Raw genomic sequence first — 14,649 nt, 5'->3', positions numbered from 1 at the left:
TACCAAGTAACTATAGGCCCATCTCAATCCTCCCGGTAATCTTCAAAATTCTAGAAAAGATAGTAGCTCAACATTTAGAGTCTAATCACCTGCTTTATCCATAGCAGTTTTCTGCTTGAGAAGATCAAAGGCTGCCTATATAAAGGGAATGTTGTAGGGGCAGTGTTTTGTGATCTTAAAACAGGCATTTGACACCGTAATTCACAGGACCTTACTTAATAAATTAAATAAATTCAAAATGTCACCTGCTGCTCTGAAATGGTTTCTATCCAAATCAAGATCTTGGATCCGGCAGCCCCCTATAAGAGCCTTTATGATGACTTGATAGTGATGACCACATCTGTGCCTGGGTGCAGGTGGCTCTTTCAGGGGCTTGAACGGCTCATCACATGGGCAAAAATGAGCTTCAAGCCAGCTAAGTCCAGGTCTCTAGTCTTGAAAAAAGGTAAAGTGGCCGACCATTTCCGCTTTTCATTTGGAGGGACAAAGATTCCAACGGTGACCGAAAGACCTGTCAAGAGCCTGGGCAAAATCTTTCAAAGCTCTCTGAAGGATGCAGTGGCTTTGCAGCAGACAAAGAGCGACCTGACTTCTTGGCTCACAGCCATCGATAAATCTGGTCTCCTAGGAAAGTTTAAGGCCTGGATGTACCAGCACGGAGTCCTACCTAGAATACTCTGGCCTCTGTTAATCTACGAGGTACCAATGAGAACAGTAGAGGTACTAGAGAAGACCACCAGCAAGTTTTTGAGGAAATGGCTGGGGCTTCCTCGGTCCTTGAGCAGCATTGCCTTTTATGGCCAATCCACCAAGCTGCATCTCCCTCTCAGTGGACTCCTGGAAGAATTCAAAGTTGCCCGCTCTAGAAAGGTAATGATGAACAGGGACTCCACAGATGTTAAAATTGCCTCTGCAGTAATTGTTCTTAAGACCGGGAGGAAGTGGCAGGCACAAGAAGCCGTAAGCAGAGCGGAGACACGGCTGAGGCACAATACCTTGGTGGGTACCGTGGCAATGGGGAGGGCAGGCCTTGGTAGTTTTCCTAGGCCACGCTACGTCAGGGCTCGCGGCAAGGAGAAGCACCAATTAGTCAAAGACGAGATCCGTGCAGAGCTCGAGGAAGAACGGTACAGCAAGATGGTCAGCATGTCCAAGCAAGGGGCGTGGACAAGGTGGGGGCATGCAGAAGCTTGCAAACTCACCTGGGCAGAACTCTGGAGAGCTGAACCTCTGCGAACAAAACTCCTCTTTCAGTCTGTATACGACGTCCTCCCAAGCCCGGCCAATCTGCACACCTGGGGCCTTGCTGACACTCCAGAGTGCAAACTGTGCCAGAGGAGGGGCACCTTGGAGCACATCTTGAGCTGTTGCCCAAAGGCTCTAGGGGAGGGACGGTATCGCTGGCACCATGACCAAGTTTTAAAATCCCTGGCTGATTCCATCTGCGTAGCGATACAAAATAGCAAGTCCCAGGTCACCCCTAAGCAATCAATCACCTTCATTAGAGCAGGACAGAAAGCAAACCACCAGCCGAGCTCTGCAGGAGGGCTCCTTGCCACCGCTCATGACTGGCAGGTCTAAGTTGACCTGGGAACGAAACTCAAGTTCCAGGCAAATATCGTCCCCACTTCACTCCGCATCTGAATCAACCAAGCAAGTGGTGCTACTGGAGCTGACGGTCCCCTGGGAGGATCGGATTGACGAAGCCAATGATCGAAAGAGGGCCAAATACTGTGAGCTCACCACAGAGTGCTGGAGCAATGACTGGAGCGCCCGCTGTGAACCAATCAAAATCGGGTGCAGAGATTTTGCAGGTCACTCACTACAGCAAATGTTCAAACTCCTAGGCATTAGAGGACAGCAGTTGAGAAAAGCCACCAAGAACATCCTTGAGGCCACAGAAAAGGCCTCCAGGTGGCTTTAGATCCGTAGGGGGGGATCCTTGGTGCGCCACTTGGACACAGGCTGAGGTTTGATCACCCCTGGCTGGGTCGCCCAGGCGAGGGTGTCTGATGATTAAAGACCCAAAACACCCTATGACCCCGGGTTCATCACTGATGATGTGTCCAAGTATCACCGTGAGGTGCATTTGAGTTCTATCGTACCTGGAGAGGAGACAACAATGTGTCAGGGTCAACAAGGTGAAGTCTCATATAAATGCAAATAACATGGGAGTACTGCAAGGATCTGTTTGAGGTCCATTGTTGTTTACAATGTACATCAATGACTTGTCAAGTTGCTGTTCAGATGTAGACTGCCAGATGTACGCTGATGACACGGTAATCTTTGTGTCCACTAAAACATCCAGTCTGACAGGTGAGCACTTGATGCAGGCGTTACTTAACATCTCTGAATAGCTCAAGTTATCACATCTAACTCTTAACGTTAAAAAACACAGTTTCTATGTGCTTGTCTTTGCATAACAGGATAAACTTCAGATTAGGATAAAGAATTAAATCATTGTTGACATGAGTGAATTGAAGCACCTTGGCATCATTTGGGACATAAACTTAAAATTAAATAGCCAGGTTAAGTACATGTTCAACAAGGTCAGACTAAATCTGAACTGCTTTTGATTTATTAGAAGGAATCTCCTACCACACTTAAACCTATCATCTTAATATACAAGCAGGCACTTAAAATTATGGATTGGAAACCAATGAGATGGCATCATTGCCACTTTCTAACAAAACACAACATCCCCACCTTTGACAGTTTTATGAATTTTAGTACTCTTTAGTTGTTTTTTAAACAATCACGAGTCACAACTGTTTTATAAACTTGCCACCAGGTGTCAGATGGTGCGTATATGACCACCAACCACATAACAAGAGAAAACTTTGCTTGGGATGCTGATGAGACAGCAGGATCCATAAGCCCACATGTGCACAATTGTGTTTGTCTGTGTTTACAGTAGTGTATTGTTTTTGTTTTTTGCTTTTTATTTCTGCTTTAACTGAATTTACTGTACTGTAAAATAGATTACTGTAATTATTTAGAATTGAGTATTTCTTTTTTTAGTTGATGTGAAAAATGTGCCTTCTGTGGAACTAAATAAAAACAGTGAAAACTAAAGACTGCAGTGTTTTATATAAAGTGGACTAGTGTGTTGCTGCTCATTTGAAAGCATATTCATATGATAGAAGTGGGTATCATTTTGTCATCAAGGCGACATTTTGACAAAGGATTGTTTGGCTTTGATAGCAGAATTTCAATTTGACATAGATGTGAATGGTTTATTTCCAAGTGTTGTGTCTTATTTGCTCGTGTTTAGAGTTTTGACTCAATGAGCCAAGTTTTGCAAAAAGTGTTGAAGCAATGGGAAAAAACAACAAAAAATGGCTAAAATCAAAAACACCTGATTGAAAAGACCAGGATCTTTATCAGGCTTCTGCAGAGCCTGATGGCGAGTTAATCATTTGAATCAAGGTGTGTTGGAAGAGGGAAACATCTAAAACATGCTGGATAGGGGCCCTTGAGGACCCTGATTAAAACTTTTTTAAAAGCCTCCTGTGGACAAGTGTTGTTAACTAGCACATGTGCTAATACACTCACACAATACATCTGGGTAACTAATGTAATTTTGTTGTCCATACCAAATGAAGGGAATCACCGTCATCAACAAAACAGCAATGCTCGACTTTATGCTGAGGACACAGTGACTGTAAACTCTGTCCATGGTGCTGAAACACTGAAAGGCTACATGTAGAATTAGAAATATTAGGACTTTTCACCAGTGCATGTGTGAGTGAATGGTAAATATTTTATATTGACACACTTCTTTTTGAAAATACTTCTGACATAAGCTGCAGAGGATAACAACACTTCAACAGACCCGTCTGTCAGGTTGTGTTTAGGTTGTGTTTCTAGTATGATCTCCTGTGTTAACTCTTGTCTCTGTGTTCCAGGTTTTCCTGCTTGTGTCTCCACCTCCCAGTGTTGTCAGTGTGTTTGGGTTGTGAGTGATTAGCTGCCTCATGTTTTGCACCCAGGTGTGGCCCGTTCCCAATCAAGCTTCCATCACGATTTAGCTGAGTGCTTGGACACAGTGCTGGATCATTGTCAACGTTATGCTCTCTGTGTTCTGCTGTGTGTTTTGTTCCCTGCTCCCTGCTTTCTTTGTGCTACCCTTTTGGATTTGGGTTTCTGTTCCTTTTTTTTTAGACCATAAACATGGACTGGTTTCTGTCTTTGCATTTGGGTCCACACCACCACCACACCGTGACACAGTCCAACATTTCAGCTATGCATGTAGACGGGCTAAGGTCACAATCACAAATGCGTAATTGATTTACATTGTGCCAGAAGCTTTTTTTGGTCTCCAAAATATGGAAAACCCTCACGCCCAATAAACATTGATCCATTAAGGACTGCACATAGAATACTTAGAAATGTGATTTACGAGGCTGTAGTTATGCTACTTGGAGACATATGTTGGAAAATGTTCCCTACCAAAAGAAAAACATCAAATGTATGAAAGTATAACGTGTGCTAGCAGACAGAATGGTACTGTTAGTTGTGTGTCAGTGTGTATAAATACTGGACAATAAAAAGCCAGGAAACCTGTCTGTGTGGCATCTCTTAAACCCTTATCTGGTCAGCAGTATTGCTACAGATGGATTTCTTTGCATTCTTTTTTTTCTTTCTTTTTTCTTTGCATTCTTTTCACTTAAACACTTAATTTAGCAGCTGACATCTGCTCAATTAACCACTTTTGGTCTAAGGCTACACATCAAACTGGTACAAGTTCATACTTATGCTTGCCAGTTACTGTCAACCCTTGTTCTTCACACTTTCAACTGAACTGCAACACTTTCCAGCACCTAAAGTCATAAATAGTCTGTATATCTTCGGTCTTCGCTATTGTAGTTTTTCACCTTCAACCCTATCTTATAATATAGTGGGCTGCTGAGATGTCTGATCAGTCTATATAATCAAATCATACTTTATTTAGGAAGTGTTTTTTTATATACCGTATTTTTTTGGACTATTAGGCACACTATCAATGAATGGGTCTGACTGCGTCTATTTTCATACATAAGGCGCACCTGTTTGTTATTTTTATTATTATTATTATTATTATTGTTATTGTTATTGTTATTGTTATTGTTATTGTTATTATTATTATTATTATTATTATTAAGGCTCAATTAAGCGAAACAAAATAGTCAGATAAGTCAAACTTTATTCAACTCATTAACAATAACTCTCAACATTGTTCAGGTTTAACACATAAAATATAAAACATTACACTCACTTTTTCAGTTCAGTATGTGGAAGCACAGTACAGGTACATATCGAGGCAGCTGACTACGGTAGCCCTGAAGTGCCAAAAATCCATCAAGCGATGCAGCTTCATAGTTTACCAAAGTTGTACTAAAACATTTTGACATATTAATTTCATACATAAGGCGCACCTGATTATAAGGCGCACTGTCGATTTTTGAGAAAATTAAAGGATTTTAAGTGCGCCTTATAGTCCGAAAAATACGGTATATATATATATATATATATATATATATATATATATATAATACAATTCAAAGTACTTTGCAACATTAAAACCTTACATACAATAAAAATACCCCACGTAAACAATCCACATGAAACCCCAACAACATCACACAAACCCACACGCAGACACATAGAATTCCCATGAGGACAATGGCACATGATACCTGGCTGGTACAGAGGATCTTGGAGGGAGGACATCCTCACAAGGGCCATCCAAGGGCATTACAGATAACCTTGTATAATAACCTTGACAGATAAAGGTCATCACTGGTCACATGCTTCCGAAGGGCTTCCATAACTATAGTTTACAGTGAGGAATAAGGAGCATCTTTACAAAATAAATCAAACATCACCCAAAAGATTAGACTAGCTTCATCAAGCCTAAAATGAATCTAATTGCTATAATTTTGTGGATGAAGTCTGCCATCCATATGTGTTACTTGTTTGCCTCAGACATGACTTCCAAAATCCCTAAGTTGTGTGAAATTGCGTTTTCAGTCTTTGAAGCTTAGAGTTTATGGTTTTTCACAGCATGTGCACAACTTGGGAAACAAATCCAAACTATCCTAATGATATATTGTCTCATCTATACAGAAACATATTCATTAAACACTTTTTGAGAACATGCAAAGTGCACATTTAAACTCCGTCTAAATCTTAATTAGTGGCAGAAAAAAGAAGCCCTTCGACTCAAAAGCAGTCAATTACCTCACATGACAGGTCGATCCCATATGAGTTAAATTTGCTGCTTTAGTTTTTAAAGATTCCTGAAAAGAATGCAAAACAAACTTCAAAAGTGATTTATGAATGTGTGCTTTGCAACCAAAAACAACAAAGTAGTTGTTTCTGCAACAATGCACACATTCCAAGGACAATGTGAAAAATAAAGAGTAAACTATGAAAATATTTGAAACATGTTTGATATATAAAAAACATGTGTTTCTTCGTGTATTTTAGTGTTCTCTGTCTCACACTGCAGTGCCATCGTAATGAGTAATGTTTTGCTCTTGAGAACTAAAGCAGACTTTCAAACTGTCCTCAACAAATAACTGGATAAAACTTATCTTTACTTTTACAAGCCATGAACTTTGTGTGACTCTTAGATTTTACAACTTCGATTTGATCTTGACTGAAGCACAGCTCCACCATCCCTTCACATGGCAGAACACAGAGATAACTTGCCTTCTTACTGGGATTTTCAGCTAAAACTGGCTGTAAGAGCTCTGACTATTCTTTTCTTTCCTGCTTTACTTTAAAGAAAGAACTGAAATACTGTCTTTATGGTTCTGTGTGTGTCTAAGTGTGTGTGTTCAAGAAGTTGATGCAATGAACCCTATTTTTATTATAACAATTGCAAACACATTCAAACTGGAGTGGATGTATACACTGTGTGTGTGTGTGTGTGTGTATAGCCCTAAAGCAAAATTATGAGCATAAAATACATTCTTTTAATCTCCACTTCATACTGCTAGCATAGTAACATTGTATAAGCATGATACTTGCATTAGTAAGTCACTGTTGTTTTGAATGCATTCATTTTCACCTTTGTTGATTTGACCATATGCTTACCACCCACAACACTGTGCGCTCGCATGTCATCTGCCACACTTGCTGTTTTTAGTCTGCACTGAGCGTGGTTGTGTTCACAGCACACCGAACTGCTCTAGACTTTGATTGGAAACACTCCGAGACAGCAGAAACAATCGCTCTAGAGTTCGCCTGTTTGATCCGCCCTAGACTTCGTTTGAGTGTTCACACCGCCGACAGTGGGGAGCGGACTATCCGAACAAACAAATCCTAGAGCGTTTTAACCACTATAGGGTCCGTCGGAGTGAATGCACCCTGAGTCTCAGCCATGGCTAGTTTCTATGATGATTGTGATCGGAGGGTCCCCAGTTCGAATCTCACCTGGTCCTTTATTGTAAGATGTTGATGCAGTCCCTTATATTAAGCCTAACTGCTCCCCAGGCACTACACCGTGACTGCCCACTGCTCCTCTGGGAGGGATTAAATTTCATGTATATAGCTCTACATATGTGACAATAAAGGTGTCTATCGCGCTTGCTTATCCTTAAGTAGTTATTTATGTCCGGGTACTGTAGATTTGGAACTTTGTCCTCCATTATGGCTACCTCGATAAAATAAACTAAAAGCCCACCAGGTGGATTATTCAGGTGCCAACATGGAGATGTAAACAAAACTAGTCTCGTGACATCCACTGTTCATAGCATGCGTACACATTACAGTGCTTATAAAGTACTCTATTCAGGATCTTAATTTTTAGCTTAATTTGCAAGCTGCATGACCTACCTAGGAAGTGACAGGTGGAACCTGTCCCATTAAAACCTCAGCAATATCATCAAAGATCAGCAGGAACCTCCCACAGCTGTTCATGTCAAGGTACAAGCTTCACGCTCAGCAGGAGTTTGACCTATTCTGCACAGGCGGACCTGGAAAACCGCATTAACATTGCAGAGATCCAATTAGATGAAGGATACCTAACCATTTTATTTAATCAGTGTCAAATAAAAAGGCATTTATCAAGCTTGCTAATGAGATTATTGAAATATATAAATGTAAAATGATGTTCTGACTGATTTTGCACTAATTCATTTTCATCTACACATGAACTCACCTCCTCACTGCCACACGTCTGCATATCAGTCCATCTGTAGCTTTTTATGGTCATTTTTTACTGTAACGGGAATTTTGTGATCCAATATACACACACATGCACATATATTTATTTTACCTTTAAAATAGTGCTACCTTAACTTCATAAGTTTATCATTTGTATTTTGTTTTTCTTAGTAGAGCCAGGGGGTGATGTTCCAATCCCTAAACAGTAGTCCATCTATGTAAAGCTTGTCTACAATCATTTTTGAATTTCGGCCTTCCTGTCGCTTTTCCTTGAAAACAGGATGTAGGGTTCCTCAGCGGTCGTTTATTTCCCGAGGGAATTGATCATTCATGCCGAATTGCGTACCTTAAATTCCCAACTTATAGTTTTAACCTGAATTTTCTCTTGAAATTGTTCCAATGATGGAGCGTGGGTGATTACTTCTATGTGGTCCAAGACGATGGACACATTTTTTTGGGTTTTTTTTTGGTGTTTAAATATACTTCATTGAAATATAATTACTCTACGATCAATGTCTTCACACGTTACTGATTTAAAAACAAGCAGGACTGTGACCAGAGTCACCGTTTCAGGTCCAGCTTGATGGTTCTCTGCAGACTGGCTATACTGGCATCTAACCTATTACAGCCATATTACGGCTACCACTCCCCTCTACTAGGCCACCACTCCCCTCTGAATGGGACAGAGTGAGCACGCTCCACTCTTTCTCCGCTCGCTCTCGCTCCTGCAGCTGCTGGTTGAAGACCCTTACCTGTCAGCGGAGCTGAGTGTTCTGGGTCTGCAGGGACGATATATCCTGGTTTTCCTATGGCTGCAGCTTCACGTTGGAAGTGGTCCCAGTGTCTAATTAGGACCAGGTCCTCGTCAGGTGTGTGTTCTGCCCCAGCAGGGGGGTGTGGCCAACAGGGAGAGTTTCCAGGTGGGTTGGACGCCGGGCGACGTCTGAGGCGGAGGAAACTTCACTCCCGTGTGTCGTGATGCAACTGGGAACCTGGGAGTTCTGCGAGTGGTGGCGAGTCGTCCAGTTTGAGCCGAGCTGGAGCCCCTTTGCCCAGAGTTTGGTGGTGGTTTGTGGTTGAGGTGGAAAGTCTGGATTTGGCAGCTGCACCCTTTACCGTTCTGGGAGGAGTGGGTGAGGCTGCTCTGTCTGCATCGAGCATGTCACTCCGCAGAGTGGCACAGAGGTCCAGGTCTCTGTGTAGCACAGGGACCTGTTCCTCTGAGTACCAAGAGTAGGCCGCCTCAGGGTGCGCTGCTGGTCCTGGATGTCACATCACTCTGTTCCCTTTGATTGTTCCAGTCAGCCTCCCTGTTGTCACCACTGAACAGCTTTACTCCTTCATTGTTCACCGTCTGTCCTTCAGTGAAGGAAAACCATGTTTGTGTCACAGCTTCTGGGTTGCAGCCTTGTTTTCTAAACACCCCCCCACCATTGTTTGTTTGGGATTTTCTCACATGCACATGTATAAAAGCTGATAGTTTTTAGGTTCAAAAAGAATGCAAATGTTGAGCATGATTAATCAAATGTGTCCATGCAGAACAGGTGTTTAATTTGTGCTTACGTAAAATGGTTTGTGGGATGCGTGTGATATTTATCAGTGTAGTAAATTTGTCAGCTCACCCACAGTCTGCAAGGGAAACGTTTCACTTCCTGTGTAACGGGACATCCATCACCTTGTCACAAAGACTCAGAGGTCAGCTGGTAGAGCAGGTGGGTGGGGTCAGCGCTGTCTCTGGGCTTTCAGCACAGACTGCTGGATGTTTGATTGATGGACAGCAGTTGTCCTCAGTTGTTGATGCCTTGCAGGTTGATCCATGCTTAATATTCATCGCAAGGACACAAACAAGACAGGTTTGCTTCCAAAGTGGAAAGTGTTTTATTTTCTCTAAAGTGTGCATCCCATGATTCTTAAATACTATTAAATCGTTGCTTGTTGCCTTGGTGTGATTAGTAGCAAAAAGACACATATGTGAACTGTCGACATTTGATGGTCTGTTCCATGCTCCCCTTGCATCATTACCATTTGTGCAATCAGCCGATATCCTTTCATTAATTATGTGATTTGATTGTATTTCGACTTGGTTATTTTATCGCGAGAATGCAATCACAACATCATGTCTCTTTTATTTGTTTGACAAATTTGCTTTTTCTAAGAAAGCACGCTACGCTGATGTGGAAAAGTGTATATAGTGTCACAATCTGGGGATGCGGGTATATTTAGTACATACTGCAGCTTTAACGGTATTGAGGAGGATTTTCCCAAAGTTTTCAAAAGGTGGAGAGGGTGTTTCTTTTCTAAAAATGCACATTTGCAACACTATCTGCTCTCAAGAGTGTCCGTGTGCAAGTTGGTGTTGGCGGCTCTATGGTTTTCGCGCATGAGCAGTGTGAGGGTTTAAGGTAAGCCGGTCCGTGGCACTGCTTCAACTACAGCACCCTTATGAGGAGCGACTGGATTCAAACATGTTTCATTTTCTTACGACCATACAATAGCTGATCGGGAGCTGGTCGTGAGGTGTTAATTGCTTCTCGTGACCCAATTTTTACGACACGATGCACGACACATGATTTAGCAAAGACCCCAAAACTAGGCGTACGGGTCAAAAATCAGCTCAAAATGGGTAAAAAATCTCACATTGTAAACCTGCTTTTACGTGTAAATTTGAGCTTGGGGGGAAAAAAAATGTGAAAATGTATGACAATGGATTTAACACTGGACTTAATGCCAATCACACCATGCACACTCTGCCACACACGCACTTTATCACACACACACACACATCTACAAGTTGGACTCTAAGTATGTACAAACTGACCATTACGCAACTGTATCTTGCACACTGTCATCTGCACAACTGCACTTGAACTGGACTGGCAGACACTATACTGTATTTCATTTTTATACCATTATATTTTACCCTAGTACTTTCTTTGCACTGTTTTAAATTTTTTAAATTTTTAAATTTTTAAATTTCTACATTGTACTTTCCCTGAATGCCCCTGTGTTCCCATACCTGTAAGCTGCTGGAACTGTGAATTTCTCTTGGAGATGAATAAAGTATCTATCTATCTATCTATCTATCTATCTATCTATCTATCTATCTATCTATCTATCTATCTATCTATCTATCTATCTATCTATCTATCTAGCTTGATCGGATGGAATCTCTGTGTGGGAAGTTAAACATCGTGCTCTTGGCATGTGAGTAATTGGAATACATTTTAGTTGATGTTCAAAGTATCACTGTTCCAAACTGCAGACCTGTGGTTAAAGAGGGAGAAAGCTGTTAAATATCTGTCAGATTATCTTAGAGACAAGAAAGAAAGTCACTTGATGAAAACACATTTGGCAACAGCGTCGATGCATGCTCACTAAGGTGATCCAGGGTCACCTTGTGTGAGATGGAATGAACTGCTGTCTTCTCTACATGAGGAAATATTAATTAATTAAAGGTGAATGACGTTAAGTTTCTGACTTCACTGAGATTATACACTAATCTGCCATAATGATATGACCTCCCCAAAAGTAGTTAGCTTTTCTTCAATATGTTTTTTCCTGTAATGTGCTGGTAGACAATAACAAAACTAAATGTACTTAAGTACTGTACTTATAAGCACTGTTCTGTTTACTCCTCTACATTTCAAAGATAATTATTGTACTACTGACTCCACGACATAACACAAGATGCCCTCATTACTGGCTAATTTTTCTCTCCTGTTAGCTCCTTTTTCATTGCTGTAATTCGGATACAAAAAACTTTCTGTTGATGCTTGTATGGTTTGATCAAGGTCTGCCATAGTGTAAAACAAATCGAGAACAAATCACGTCTAATAGTGGTGGGGGGTTTTTTTGCACCATGGTTTTGGCAGAGATAGACACTGAGAAGGATAAATACAACCCCTGGCAAATATGGGGGAATCACCAGTCTTGGAGACTGTTCATTCAGTTGTTTCATTTTGTAAAAAATAAGTAAATCAGACATACCACAACACTAAAGTCATTTAAAATGGCAACGTTCTGGTTTTATGAAACACTAAAAGAAATCAAGAAAAAAAATTGTGGTAGTCAATAACAATTGTTTTCTTAGATCAAGCAGAGGGGAAAAAATATGGAATTACTGAGTTCTGAGGAAAAAATTATGGAATCACCCTGTAAGATTCCATTTCCAAAACTAACACAGATCTCACATCAGATTAATATGCTCATTAGTCTACAGTTAAAAAGGAGTGCGCACACCTTGGAGAGCTGTTGCACAAAGCAGATTGACATAAATCATGGATCCAACACAAGAAATGTCAGTTGAAACCAAGGAGAGGATTATCACACTTCTTAAAAAAGGTAAATCATCATAAAATGTGCAAAATATGTTGGTTGTTCAGTCAGCTATGTCTAAAATCTGGACCAAGTACAAACAACATGGGAAGGTTGTAAAAGACAAGCATACTGGTAGACAAAGGAAGACATCAAAGCATCAAGACAGAAAACTTAAAGCAATATGTCTTGAAAACAGAAAATGCACAGCAAAACAAATGAGAAACAAATGGGTGGAAACTGGAGTCAACATCTGTGACCGAACTGTAAGTACTGCCAAAAGGGAATGGGATTCACACACAGAAAAGCTAAACGAAAGCCATCATTAACACCTAAACAGAAAAGAACAAGGTTACAATGAATGGGATAAGGAAAAGCAATCGTGGATGACTGGATGAAAGTCATATTTAGTGATGAATCGCGAATCTGCATTGGGCGAGGTGATGATGCTGGAACTATTGTTTGGTGCCATTCCAATGAGATTTATGAAGATGACTGCCTGAAGAAAACATGTAAACTTCCACAGTCTGATGACATGAGGCTGCATGTCAGGTAAAGGCACTGGGGTGATGGCAGTCATTATATCTTCAATAAATGCACGTTTAAGTTAACATTTTAGACACTTTTTTTATTCCCTCAATTGAAAGGCTGTTTGGGGATGATAATATCATTTATTAAGATAATAATGCATCTTGCCATAGAGCAAAAACTGTGAAAACTTTTCTTGAAGAAAGACACATAGGGTCAATGTCATGTCCTGCAAATAGTCCGGATCTCCATATTGAAGCTCCGCCTCCTGATCGCGATGACTTCTTTGATCCAGCATCTGTTTGTTTTCTTCTGTTCCAATTATTTTTGCATTGTCCATGACTTTATTTTTCATTCTCCAGTGGCCTGATATGGAAGAATTGAGATTTTCCTGTTGTGTCTTTACTCTTCCAGACCTGGGACTCTCTTCTCCAGAGACCATCGGATGACAGGGGGCGTGGCCAGCCTGACAGAACTATCAAGATGGCCATGCCCAAAAATAACTCATAAGGACGCATCAAAGCAATCAGCAGATGCCTCTGAGGAAGAGTGACAGTTTTTTCAAGCAAATAATCTTCAGTTTACTTGTCTATGAGGCCTACACTGTCTTTATCAGCCTACTGCTCTGAGGATGGATGGATGGATGGATGGATGGATGGATGGATGGATGGATGGATGGATGGATGGCGAAGTGCATGGCCATTGGGCCAACATTTTAGAAACTGTGTACCATGGCTCAGCAGTTTTAATCTTTCAGGCTTGTTTATTAGATAGTCCCATCTCTCCTCACATTAAAAAAAGACAGGACAGGGGTCATAATGTGGATGATTAGTGTATTTAATCTGAAAACTTTCTGATTTTTTCTGGCATCATCTGAAATGTGATAAACTTTCAGTTTTCCCTCACGTGCTTAGAGAGTTTCAGAGTTATTGCTTCGACCCATTTCTTCCTCCAATAAAACACAGTGGCGTCTGTGGCTGCACCCACTGCTGTGTGCATTCATGCAGGCTAAGACGTACAGGTGGAGTTTTTGAATTGCTGTGTAATTGCATTTTTGAACTCATTTTTTGCAGCTTACCCAAGCATTCAGCCTCTGTCGGAATATTCACACACACATAGAAATTTATGATGGCATCCTGAATTTGCTTCGTCTAATATATGGTGCAGACCTTTCCCCGCGCCGCCTTCATCTTCCTCCTTATCGCCAACAATATGGCACTTAGATTGTAAAGCAATAAATCAAATCAAGGGAAAAAATAAGGTTCAGTGAGGAAAAGAGTTTTGAGAAGACTCTCAGCACTGAGGTCTGCTCAGGCTTAGGAAAGCCAGCAACCATAAACAGTGCAGTGAACCAATGAGGAAGGAAAGCTTATCAAGTGTTTGTCTGGAATCCTAAATGTCTGAGTGAGTTTTCTTCCTTCTGTCTATACAGCTGCACATTGTTTTACAGTATTTGTAATTATTATTATTATTATTTAAAAAACATTTTTAACAATACAAATTTGTTGTCTTTTTTCCCTGTAATGCAGTGTTTCTCAAATGGGGGTACGTATACTCCTAGGGGTGATGCGATGGCACTACAGGGGGTGGGAAATGAACAAATAAAGTGTCAGTCTTGGTCCCACCCCAGGCGTGACATGAACGGAAATTATA

The 14,649-nt window shown here is 41.0% G+C and overlaps 1 pseudogene; it reads left to right on the top strand.

Annotated features, from left to right (window-relative positions):
* Positions 1–238: 238 nt before the first annotated feature.
* Positions 239–1,969, top strand: LOC114470767 (uncharacterized; annotated as a pseudogene).
* The last annotated feature ends 12,680 nt before the right edge of the window (positions 1,970–14,649 follow it).

Source organism: Gouania willdenowi, chromosome 10 (genome assembly GCF_900634775.1).
Source record: "Gouania willdenowi chromosome 10, fGouWil2.1, whole genome shotgun sequence".
Lineage (NCBI taxonomy): Eukaryota > Metazoa > Chordata > Actinopteri > Blenniiformes > Gobiesocidae > Gouania > Gouania willdenowi.
Note: the sequence above shows the minus strand (reverse complement) of the source record. Positions and strands in the feature narration are given on the sequence as shown.